This window comes from Podarcis bocagei (genome assembly GCF_964188305.1).
Source record: "Podarcis bocagei genome assembly, chromosome: 4".
NCBI classification, from domain to species: Eukaryota; Metazoa; Chordata; class Lepidosauria; order Squamata; family Lacertidae; genus Podarcis; species Podarcis bocagei.
This window is the reverse complement of record NC_138128.1, coordinates 68,226,076-68,238,052: the sequence shown is the minus strand read 5'-3', so window position 1 is coordinate 68,238,052 and position 11,977 is coordinate 68,226,076. Positions and strand designations below refer to the sequence as shown.

The 11,977-nt window shown below is 41.9% G+C and overlaps 1 protein-coding gene across 3 annotated transcripts in view; it reads left to right on the top strand.

Moving 5' to 3' along the window:
• The first annotated feature begins 7,686 nt into the window (after positions 1–7,686).
• LOC308584743 (lipase member M-like) overlaps positions 7,687–11,977 on the top strand; it is a 29,693-nt gene continuing 25,402 nt past the window's right edge. The window contains exon 1 of one of the 3 annotated variants that reach the window (XM_081189760.1): positions 7,687–7,821. The gene's annotated coding sequence lies outside the window, so the exon portion shown is untranslated. Of the gene's footprint in view, positions 7,850–11,977 lie in introns of all 3 variants that reach the window. The other 2 variants (XM_081189761.1, XM_081189762.1) reach the window with 2 other exon arrangements.

Below are 11,977 nucleotides of genomic sequence, written 5' to 3'. Positions count from 1 at the left end.
TCATCAATCCATATTTGTTTCTAGATATCAGAATCATAGAATTGTAGAGTTGGAAGAGAACCTGGTCCAAACCTCCTGCAATGTTGGGAATATCAACTAAAGCATTATCTTGTGTCATTACCTACTTTGTGCTAGGCTGAAATTCAACAGTTTCCCCCCACTATTACAGTGCTGCAACAACGAAAGAAATTATGTCTGCTGTGTTTTAGCACTGGATCTTCTGTAAAATGGCAGCAGCTACTGCCTTTCTTACTTTGCTTACAATTATACTTGTGAAAATTTGGTTATTGCTTGTTACTTGCTCATTGCCTTTATGATAGCGAAGAAGAACATCTGGGGACACACAGGTTGAGAAAGGTTGCGTAAGGTGATTGTTTATCTCCTTTGAGCTGAGGATATGTCACAAATCAGTACCGCCCTGCTCACATCTGATTGGCACTGACTGTCTCTGTTGATATGTGTCTCTGCTCATGTGTGCCCAGTGGTACCACACGTACACTCATGAAAGCTTGATGGATCCATGCACAGGGGTCAATTTCTGTGTGCAAAAACTACCCTTACTAAATTGGGGCTTAGTCATGGGCACAGCTGGGGGGCAGGGGGGTAGCTGCCACCCAAATCAAGTAAACCAATACAAAATACTTAACTAACTGAGGTTCTGCCCCTGCAACATAAATCCTGGCTATGCCCATGGGCTTAGTATGCACATCTGTAGAAATAATAATAATAATAATAATAATAATAATAATAATAATAATAATAATAATTTATTCTTTATACCCCGCCCATCTGGCTGAGTTCCCCCAGCCACTCTGGGCGGCTTCCATTCAAGTGTTAAAAACAATACAGAATATAGAAATGATGATGATAAATATTTGTATAGTGTTTTCAAGGGGGGGGGGAACAGCTGTCCTCTAACAAAAATAATTAATTCACTCAAATCCCCCAGAGGAATAAATATTACACCAAATCAAGGCATATATATATATATATATATATATATATAGAGAGAGAGAGAGAGAGAGAGAGAGAGAGAGAGAGAGAGAGAGAGAGAGTTATATAACCAGTGATTGTTTCCCAGATGATTACCACCATCTGAAACGAGGAACTTCTGCATAATGAATAAATAAATTTGGTAAGCCTGGAGCATAACTGAGTTAGGTAGCAAGATGGTAACTGTTTTTTTAAAAAAATAGATAAATAAAAATAATTGTGTTGTATAGGTTTATATAGCCAAAAAGAGAGACACGTTTTCCAACATAGAATGAAAATCTGGCAGATGATCGTGTTTGCCAGCGTGACTCATGGGCTGTATATTCTGAAGAAGAAGAAAAAAAACGGGACCAAGAAGTAGGAGATGCAGATTTTGAAATACAGCTCATTGTTATTTTATTTAAAATAACTTCCATCTGTTTCTTTGTCACTCTCTACTTCTGAACTAGATGTGCCCTTGGCTGAGTCCAGCAAGGCTCTTCTTATTTTCTTAAAAATAACAGTGGTTAGATGCATGGTAGGCCACTCCCCCTCCATTCCATGCTTACAGAAGAAGGTGCCTTGGGGTTTCCAGAAACATAAGAAAAGAAGAAGAACATCAAGTGGGCGCTATTGCCATTACGAGAGAACAAGGGAGGTGTCATTTTAAAAGCTGACAGGTAGCTAAATTCCAATTTGCACATTAATCCAGCCAAGTAATGTGTAAAAAAAATAATGCATCTGTTAGTGAAAATAGTGTATAAGTACATTCTATTAGGAGAAATTACTTTGCAAAAATGTTATATTACACTGTATATTTTAAAAGCATACATTGGGAGTAATGAGCACTAAGATGCTGGTGAATTTTCAAAAAGCGCCTTTAAAAAAAATCAAAACCAGATGTGGAAATGTGGAGAACTGAACTGAAGTTTGAAAAAATGAGAAACTGAGAGAAACCAAATTAACTCACCCCTAACTCAGTATTGTCTGCACCCCTGGTCTTCAACTGGTGGCCTGGTCCAAGGTAGGTCGCAAGGGGAACACTACCACCATGCCAATGTATGGTTAAAGAAATGAGTCCTCAAATTCATGTTTGGGTTACAAATGGGTCCTGAGTCTGAAAAGGTTGACTAGCAGAAATAGGGGACTTTTTTGGGCCCAGTCTTACCGATCAGGGTTAAGGGCTGAACCTGGGACTCTCTCCTTTTTTAAAAAAATAATATTTATTGCTTTTCCAACAATTTAAACACTACAAAAAAGGACAATACAATACAATGCAAAAACACTACATAACACTAACACTAACACATAACACTAACACATTAAACTAACAAAACAAAACAAAAACAGTTTAAAACACATCAAATAATTTCGATATCTTATCTTTCATTCACTTATTTCAACGACCTCCTCACACCTCCCTTTTTGTATTCCACTTCTGTTAATTGTTTCAGCAATTCCTTTCCATCTTCCTGTTTTCTATCCTATAATTATCTTAACACATTCTAACCTTATTTTTTCCTTTAATATTCTATTAATCTATTTATACTTAATTCCTTATAACATTTCTACTAAAGCCATATAACTTCATTCCAACATTCTTCTAACATTCATTAATTTTACAGTATTTCTGTAAATAGTCTTTAAACTTTTTCCAGTCTTCTTACACCGACTCTTCTCCCTGGTCTCGGATTCTGCCAGTCATTTCTGCCAGTTCCATATAGTCCATCAACTTCATCTGCCATTCTTCCCGAGTGGGTAAATCTTGCGTCTTCCAATACTTCGCGATGAGTATTCTTGCTGCTGTTGTTGCATACATAAAAAAAGTTCTATCCTTCTTTGGCACCAATTGGCCGACCATGCCCAGGAGAAAGGCCTCTGGTTTCTTTAGGAAGGTATAATTGAATACCTTTTTCATTTCGTTATAAATCATCTCCCAGAATGTCTTAATCCTTGGGCATGTCCACCAAAGGTGAAAGAATGTACCTTAAGTCTCATTACATTTCCAACATTTATTATCGGGCAAATGGTAAATTTTTGCAAGCCTGACTGGTGTCATGTACCACCTATAAATCATTTTCATTAAATTTTCTCTTAGGGCATTACATGCCGTGAATTTCATACCTGTGGTCCATAACTGTTCCCAGTCAGCCATCATTATGTTATGTCCAACATCTTGTGCCCATTTAATCATAGCTGATTTCACCATTTCATCCTGAGTACTCCATTTCAACAGCAAGTTATACATTCTTGACAAATTCTTGATTTTTGGATCTAACAATTCTGTTTCCAATTTTGATTTTTCCACCTGGAAACCAACTTTTTTGTCCAAATTGTATGCCTCCATTATTTGGTAATAATGGAGCCAATCTCGCACTTTATTTTTCAATTTTTCAAAGCTCTGCAATTTTATTCTGTCTCCATCTTGTTCCAAAATTTCCCAATATTTCGGCCATTTGACCTCCATATTGAGTTTTTTCTGTGCCTTCGCTTCCATTGGTGACAACCATCTTAGGGTTTTCTTTTCTAACAAATCCTTATATCTTATCCACACATTAAACAATGCTATTCTAACAATATGATTTTTAAACGCTTTATGTGCTTTTACCTTATCGTACCACAAATATGCATGCCAGCCAAATGCATTATTGAAACCTTCTAGATCCAACACGTCAGTGTTTTCAAGAAGCAGCCATTCTCTCAGCCAGCAAAAAGCAGCTGATTCATAATAAAGTTTAAGGTCTGGCAGGGCAAATCCACCTCTTTCTTTAGCATCAGTTAATATCTTAAATTTTATTCTAGGCTTCTTGCCCTGCCAAACAAATCTGGAAATATCTTTCTGCCACTTCTTGAAACAATCCATCTTATCCAAAATTTGCAATGTTTGAAATAAAAACAACATCCTTGGCAATATATTCATTTTTATCATAGCAATTCGACCTAACAATGATAACTTCAAATTTGTCCATATTTCTAAATCCTTTTTCACTTCAATCCAACATTTTTCATAATTATCCTTAAATAAATTCACATTTTTGGCAGTCATGTTAACCCCTAAGTATTTCACTTTCTTAACCAATGTTAGTCCTGTCTCCTCCTGACGGGCTGAACCTGGGACTCTCTGCCCTCAAAATAAGTGCTCTACCACTGAACTATAGTCCTACCTTGGTTTTTGAACAGAATGTGTTCTGGAAGTCCGTTCGACTTCCAGAATGTTCAGAAACCAAGGCGCAGCTTCCGATTGGCTGCAGGAAACCACACCAGATGTTCGGCTTCCGAGGCAAAGTTTGCGAACTGGAACATCTACATCCAGGTTTGCGGTGTTTGATTTCCAAGTTGTTCGTGAGCTAAGCTGTTTGAAAGCCAAGGTACGACTGCATAGTCAAGGTATGACTGAATCAAAGTGCCTGTTCCTGCAGCAAACCAAGGACATGGTGTACAGAAATGCACAGCACATGTAAGGTCACCCACCATGCAAATATTTCCACTGCTTCAGATATTTTTTACTAATAATGTGGGGCATCTTCCCTCTTCATGTGCCCAAAGTGTTCTGGCCATGCTATTTCTCCATGGGGTTGTATTCAAGTAAATTTTGCTCGCAGTAGACCATTGAATGCCCCTAACTTAGCCATCGTCACTCATTTCAGTGGGTCTACTTTGGAAATGCTCCACTTCCTTTCCCTTTTTAAAGACTTAGACTCCCTCATATGACATAGAAAAAATGTGCATACCAACAATTATATGGCATGGTGAAAAGGACTTGTTTGTTGACCCTGATAATGTCTGTTTCTTCTGGTTTACTATGCAGTTTTGTAAGGTACGTTTGAAGTAAAGAATACACAACCTTCATTTGGGGAAGACCACATCTTTATCTTTTTACTTCAAGGATAATAAATGCAGCTTGATAGAGATTTTATTGTTATGTGTGAGGCCTAGTTCCTGCTTACTGGACGGTGACAGTTAAGTTTTGCTGGTCAACACGGTTATTATTGGGACGCGGGTGGTACTCTGGGTTAAACCACAGAGCCTAGGACTTGCCAATCAGAAGGTGGCGGTTCGAATCCCCGCAACGGGGTGAGCTCCTGTTGCTCGGTCCCTGCTCCTGCCAACCTAGCAGTTCGAAAGCATGTCAAAGTGCAAGTAGATAAATAGGTACCGCTCTGGCTCCCGCCAGGTAAACGGCATTTCTGTGCACTGCTCTGGTTCTCCAGAAGTGGCTTAGTCCTGCTGGCCACATGACCTGGAAGCTGTACGCCGGCTCCCTCGGCCAATAAAGCGAGATGAGCGCCACAACCCCAGAGTCGGCCACAACTGGACCTGATGGTCAGGGGTCCCTTTACCTTTACCTTACGGTTATTATTATGGTCTTGTGACAATGTTGGGGGCAGGGTCGAAACATGCACTTTTGACTGACACGTGCAGGAGGAATGACTGAAAAGGGCTAAGGCGTATGAGCAAACAGGAAGCTCTGATATGAATCTAAGGATGGCTCTCACATGCTCAGACGCTGGTGATTTTAGTGGTAGCATTCAAGATAGAACCCTGAGGCATGACAGCAGAAGGGAGGAACAGGTTTCTGTAGTTTAAGTAGTAAATGACCAGGCTCACCTGTGCAACCCGGTGAAACATCCAAGCAGTAATGTTGCTGCAAGCAGCAGGCGCCACAGGACAGAATGGAAAAGGGATGTTTTGGTAAAGCTGGGTGTTACCAATATATGAGTGGTGTTGAAATGAAAACCATCAGATGTGTTGAAGTACGGTAATCAATATAGAAATAGAAAGGACTTGGAAATGGATCCTGGAGGAACTCCATCCAAAAGTGATTGTGCTGCTCACTAATAATAATAATAATTTATACCCCGCCCATCTGGCTAGGTTTTCCCAGCCACTCTGGGCGGCTTCCAACAGGATATTAAAAACACAAAAAACATAAAACATTAGAAACTTCCCTAAACAGGGCTGCCTTCAGATGTCTTCTAAAAGTCAGATAGTTGTTTATTTCCTTGACATCTGATGGGAGGGCGTTCCACAGGGCGGGCGCCAATCTAGGATGAGATTCTTTTGCATGACATTCATATACAAACACACAGAGATCTTCATTTTACTAAAACACCCTGTTTCAGAAACCAGTTAGGACAGGTTTTACAAGAATTCATGAATGGGGAAAGGCCTTAAGTGATATGTAATGACTGTTAAGAGGTCAGAAAGGGAGCACAGAGAGTAATCTTTGCAGTACTGTGCATGCACAACAGTGTTCTTGTTTATAATTGTGGAATGTTACATGGTGTGAAATTAGCGACGGGAAAAAAATAGCCTTGCTGCCTCTGCACCGTTGGAGTAACCGAAGTATTTGAGCTAACTCCTTACCTGGCCAGCTGTCCTGGATTGGTGAGATACAGAAGAATGGTGGGAGGAACCAGCTGGGGAACCACCAAGGAAAGAAAGCTCAGGGCTTGAGGAGGGATGATGGGACAACGATGAGCGGTCAGGGGGAGAAGACTGGGATGAGGTGGTGTCATAAGGGGTAACAGGGCTTAGTGAGCTGAAATAGTCTGGGGAGAGAAAAGTCCAGAATCAGAGGCAGAAGCTGATGCAAGGGAAGAAGGAGGCCAAGAGGCAGAGACTGGTGAAGAGTCATGGGTGTCCCCTCCTCCTGTTGCATAAGCCCCCCTCCCCCCGGTCTCCCAGAATCAGAAGAGGCATGAAAAGGGTGGAGGAGAGATTTGCTCCATGTAGATACAGTCTCTGATTGCTTGGGTAAAGCCTTGGAGAGGAGGGGACCTTCAGCCTCAGCAACTGCTTCATGGAGGCAAGACCTACCAGGAATGAGTTGCTGTGTTAATTAGTCCTGATACTGCAGTAAGTCTGCGAGGAGTGTTTTGCTAACAAACTTCCATGGTGTGATTTATGACCTGTTCACTCCTGACACCAGCGCTATGCCTGCAGACATGGGTGCACGCACATGTGACAATGGTGGTGCCGGAAAGTGCGAAGATGTAGATATGATACATTCAACTTAACTTGCAGGGATTTGATTTGCAAAGAGAATTGGCTGTCAAATAAATGATGCTGCTGTCATGAATATACCATAAATATGGCACATTAAACATGAGCTTAGGCTGAAGCAGAGGCAGATTTAGGGAAGCATGACCAATTCCCCCCAAACTGGGTGCTGAACCAAGAGGGGTGCCGCAGGGTGCTACAACTATGATGTAGCACACACACAGAACGGAAGGTGAGGGGGTACCAAATTTTGGTCTCACACAGAGTGCCGGTGAAATTTAAAAGACCAAAGTTTGCCCCTGGCTGAAGCATATGTATCCGACATGTGGTACGTGTAGTAATGACATGTGTACGTGTGGTGATGACAAAGGAACTGTGGCATAAAACTTAAGGGTTGCTAAAAGGCTAATGGCAGAGGCATGACAAGAAATTGTTTATTAAGCAGATCACTTTAATGGCATGGGTTGTCTCTTCAGAATTCATTTCCAAAACATTGGCTCTACACTTTATGCACATTTGTGCAGAATATTAGTAATTCGGGGGAGCATAGATTTGCATCATGTCGTTTTCAAGGCACAAAATCCCATTGCTCGCTATCCTCCATGTAATGGAGTGACCCCAGATTCCAAAGCTGCCTTGTGGATGCATTCCCTCTGCCATGACTGTGAGTTGCCAAGTGCATTACTACACATCACCTGTCATGTGCATTTATTTCCTTAACCTCTGATGCAAGTATTAGTTGGGTGTTCCCAGCAAAATATAGAAGGCTCTGCCAGTCGAGTCTTATTGCTAAGAAGGCGTTGACGATATTATATGCTGTGGAACTCATTCAAAAATCCTGCTCCTGTTGAACACAGCAAGAGGACTCTGGTTGGTAATATGTTCCTTGACTCTATTTTTGCTTTTGGTTTGGCTCCATTTCAAGGGTTTCTTGTAAGGAATTGCAAGGTATGGTGTAGTTAATATTTTTTGAAAGAAAGTTTAAGCAGGTATGGGGAGCTCATGGCCACCCAAGGCCAATGGTCAGCAAGGATGGGAACTGTCTAGAGAGGCAGAAGTTAAGCATCCCAACTTAAAACAAAGGCAGCTCCAAAGATTACAAACAAGTGCACATAGAGAATGTGAGCTGCGCTGACCAGCGGCGTAGCGTGAGTTGTCAGCACCCGGGGCAACGCAAGTAATTTGCGCCCCCTAACCCGGGGCAAGGCAAGTAATTTGCGCCCCCCCAACCCCTAACCTGCGAGTTGCCGCTGGCGCTGCCGCGCAAACAACGCTGCTTGCCCGGAGGAGGATGGAGGCAGAAGCAGCCGCCGCCTGTGGCTGGGCCGAGGGGATGGCGGCGGCGGCAGGGTGCGGAGGCTGCCCGTGCCCGGCCAGGCGTCGGTGGCGGCGTCGGCGCTGCTGCAGCGGCTGCTCCTCCTGCGAGCAGTGAGCGGAGCGCAGCCACAGCGACGGCGGGGGGCGCGCTAGGGCGCAAGGCTGGCGGTGGCGGCGGGGAGCCCGGCGGAGGAAGGAACTTGTCCCTTCCCTCTGGACTCGCGCCCCCCCAGATGTTGCGCCCGGTGCGGTCGGCACCCTTGGCACCCCCCACGCTACGCCACTGGCGCTGACTCTGATCTCACTTCTTGTATCTTGCAGAGAATCCCATATGTTTTCATGTTTTGTAAGCAGCTATGGAAACTAGAAATGAAAACAAAAACTGGATGCAGTAGGGCTGGCAGTTGTTAACTATATTGTATAATTTGCAACACAATTCTTACTATGCATACACAAACAAGAGCTAACTGGTTTAATATGCAATGTTTAGGAAAATGAATATTAATTTGTTTATATGAATTTGTAGCCTGTCACTGTGTGGCTTCACGTGGCAAAATGTTGCTCTGCTGTTTCCCTTCCACCAGAGAATTTTCACCTTGTGCCACGGTCTTTATAAATATGACCCAATTATTCAGAACCAGCCACACAAAATTAGTACTTATGCATGTATGAATGATGCACTGCCAGTTTTCTCCAGTGTCTAGGAGTCCCTTTTGCCACCTTTGACTAGTATGCCAGCTGTGGCTGCTCTTCGAGAGAGATAGGTTGGCAACAGTGAGCCACAGATTGATAACTTCCAGCTTTAATTTCTTCAGCGTGCTTTACCTGAGGCTGCTCTTCACTTTGGAGCAGAAGCTGCAAGACAGTATAAGTGCATGGTTGCTCTTTGAGGCAGCCTATTGGCAACAAGTGATTCCTTTGCTGAAAGCATTGCATTGGTTGCCAGTTTACTGCTAGGCTAGATTCACGATTATACACTATTATAAAGCCCTAAATAGTTCTGGACTAGGGTATCTGAGAAACAGCCTCTCCTCCTGCAGCCTCCCCCAGTCTGTTAAATTTCTTCATGGTACCATCTACCTGTCAAGCTGCTACCAGCAACTCCCACGGCCAGTTGCCCAGGAACATACAAATACAAGGAATGTTCTTACAGTCCGTTTTTATTCAGTATTTACAGAGTGAGGCTCTAAAACCCATCCTCTTGGATAACGGCACTGTCCCGAGTGAATCTCCACCCCACCATCTCGCCCGCTTCCTCATCCATCAAGCTCAACATCTCTCCTACGGGTGCTAAGAAGTCCCCTCTGTCTTGGAGCTCTTTGCTCTCCTATTTTCAAGGCTCACCAGGTTCTGGGAGATGGTGGGTCTGGAATGCTTTCTAGTGATCATGTGTCATCCAGCTGCTCTGGCTCAGCCTCTTCCTCTTCCATTATTTCCCAACTTTTCCCCTCATCTGCTTCTGAGCTGTGACCTCCCTCAAACCCATGTTGTAAATCTAAACTGTGTTCCTCTGGAAGGGTCAGGCTGGGGAGGTGGTCTCCACTATTCCTCCTCTGCCCAGTGGCATAAGAAGGGGGTGCGGTGGGTGTGGTCTGCCCCAGGTGTCATCACTGAGGGAGGTGACAAAATGGCAAAAATATGTGTTTTTGAAAAAATGACTCCCGCACCCACTGCACCCTGTTGCTATTTGCAGACTAGTTACGCTGCAGAGAGCTTGCTGGGGGGACCAAAGAATATCTGGTCTCGAGATTCTTTGAATGAAATTTAGCTTGCCTATAGCAGAACAATACAAAGTTTTGTTAGGCAATGGCTTATCTTCAGCTGTAAAGGTGAAACCACACACCATAGGCATTTCCTTCCCATTCGCATTTTCTAAACATAACATTTCAACAAGATCATCAATTTTTGCAGTTTGATGAACCAGAAAAGATCCATTTTTGCCTTTCTCAATTTGCATGGATAAATTAGCTATGCCTAATTCCACCACATCAAATTTGTTCCATAACTGTGATACTACCTGTTCATATTCCTGTTTAGTTTTTGTAGAAATTAACACATCATCTACATACACACATATTTTTGTTACAGAGTTTGCCCTTTCCTTTATAAACACACAATTGTCTGCCTTTCCTTGAGAAAAACCAATATCCAGCAATTGTTTTGCTAAAGTTTGGTGCCAATTCCTTCCACTTTGGTGCAGACCATAAAGGGATTTATTTAATTTGCATACCAAACCTTCAGCGGCGTCTATGCCTTCAGGAACACGCATAAAAAATTATTCTTTTAAATCTGCAAACAAATATGCAGTTTTTATATCTAGGTGATAAACAGAATGTCCACGTTGTGATGCATCTTTTAACAAAAGCTTAACTGTTTCATATTTTACACTTGGTGAATAACACAAATCATAATCTTCGCCTGGAATTTGTTGAAAACCGCTAGCAACTCATCTAGCCTTGTACCTTACAATTTCATTTTTGTCATTCATTTTAACTCTATAAGCCCATTTTGAATCAACAAGTCTCATATCTGGGGTTTGTATACAAGAGACCAAGTGTTATGCTCTTTTAAAGAAGCTATCTCAGAGTTCATAGCTTTATATCAATTTACAGCTTGGTGCTTAGGTAAATTCCGAACATCATTGTAGCTTTTTGGCTCAAAAATCACTTTATTGGCATACACAGTATTAAAATGTTCATCTGCAAAATGTTGTCCGGAAGGAGAGTCAGACTCCTCAGACTTAATGGGACTAAGTAAACTACTAGCTTCAGGTTGTAAATCATTATTGTCAGTTTGAAGAGATGTCTGTAGACTAAGCTCACAGTCAGAAAACTCAAGAGAACTTAACCTCCCCTCAGGTGCCTGTAACTTTAAATCATCAAACAAATTACCAGATTCAACAGGCTTTTCATCTTCTTCCATTAATTCAGAATCATTTTCTTCTTCTTCTTCTTCTTCTTCTTCTTCCTCAGTATTATCTATACTGTTAGTATCTTGGAAAACAGCAACTCCATTACAATTTACTGTTTGTATCATGTTTCTGGGAATATGAAATTTGCCAGTTGCTGGTATGTAAATGATAACTACGATTTTTAACATAGCAAAAAACATTGAGTGCTTCAGCCCAAAAAACTCTGGGCAGATTAGCATCATGCAGATAAGTTTTAACCCCTGCCTGCAAGTCATGCTGCACAACTTCAACAAGCCCATTTTGCCAGGGACTTCCGGGGCAAGATAACTCATGAGTAGTCCCCTGTGCTTCCAGGAAATTCTCAAAAACCTCAGAAACAAATTCCCCACCCTGGTTGGAAAACAGATTCTTAATAGGTTTGTTAAAGTGTGTTTTTACCCAGCTGCAAAAAACTTTGTACTTCTCAAATGTTTGTGACTTTTCAGCTATTTCATAAGTCCAACAATATCTACTATACTGGTCTATGAGAGTAAGCCAGTACTTAGAACCTCCTAATGATGGGAGTGGCCCAACTAAATCATGGTTAAATAGTACATGCTCAAATGTACATGCTCAAATGGCTCAGTTATTTTCCTATCTGAGCATCTACCCTTGCATGCAACCTTACTCTTATTCTTGCAACAGGATAGGTATTGCATAAAGAATTTACATGGCTTTAAGTTGAGGCCATTAACAATATTCTTTGTCTTAATTACATCAGCAAAATTCAGATGT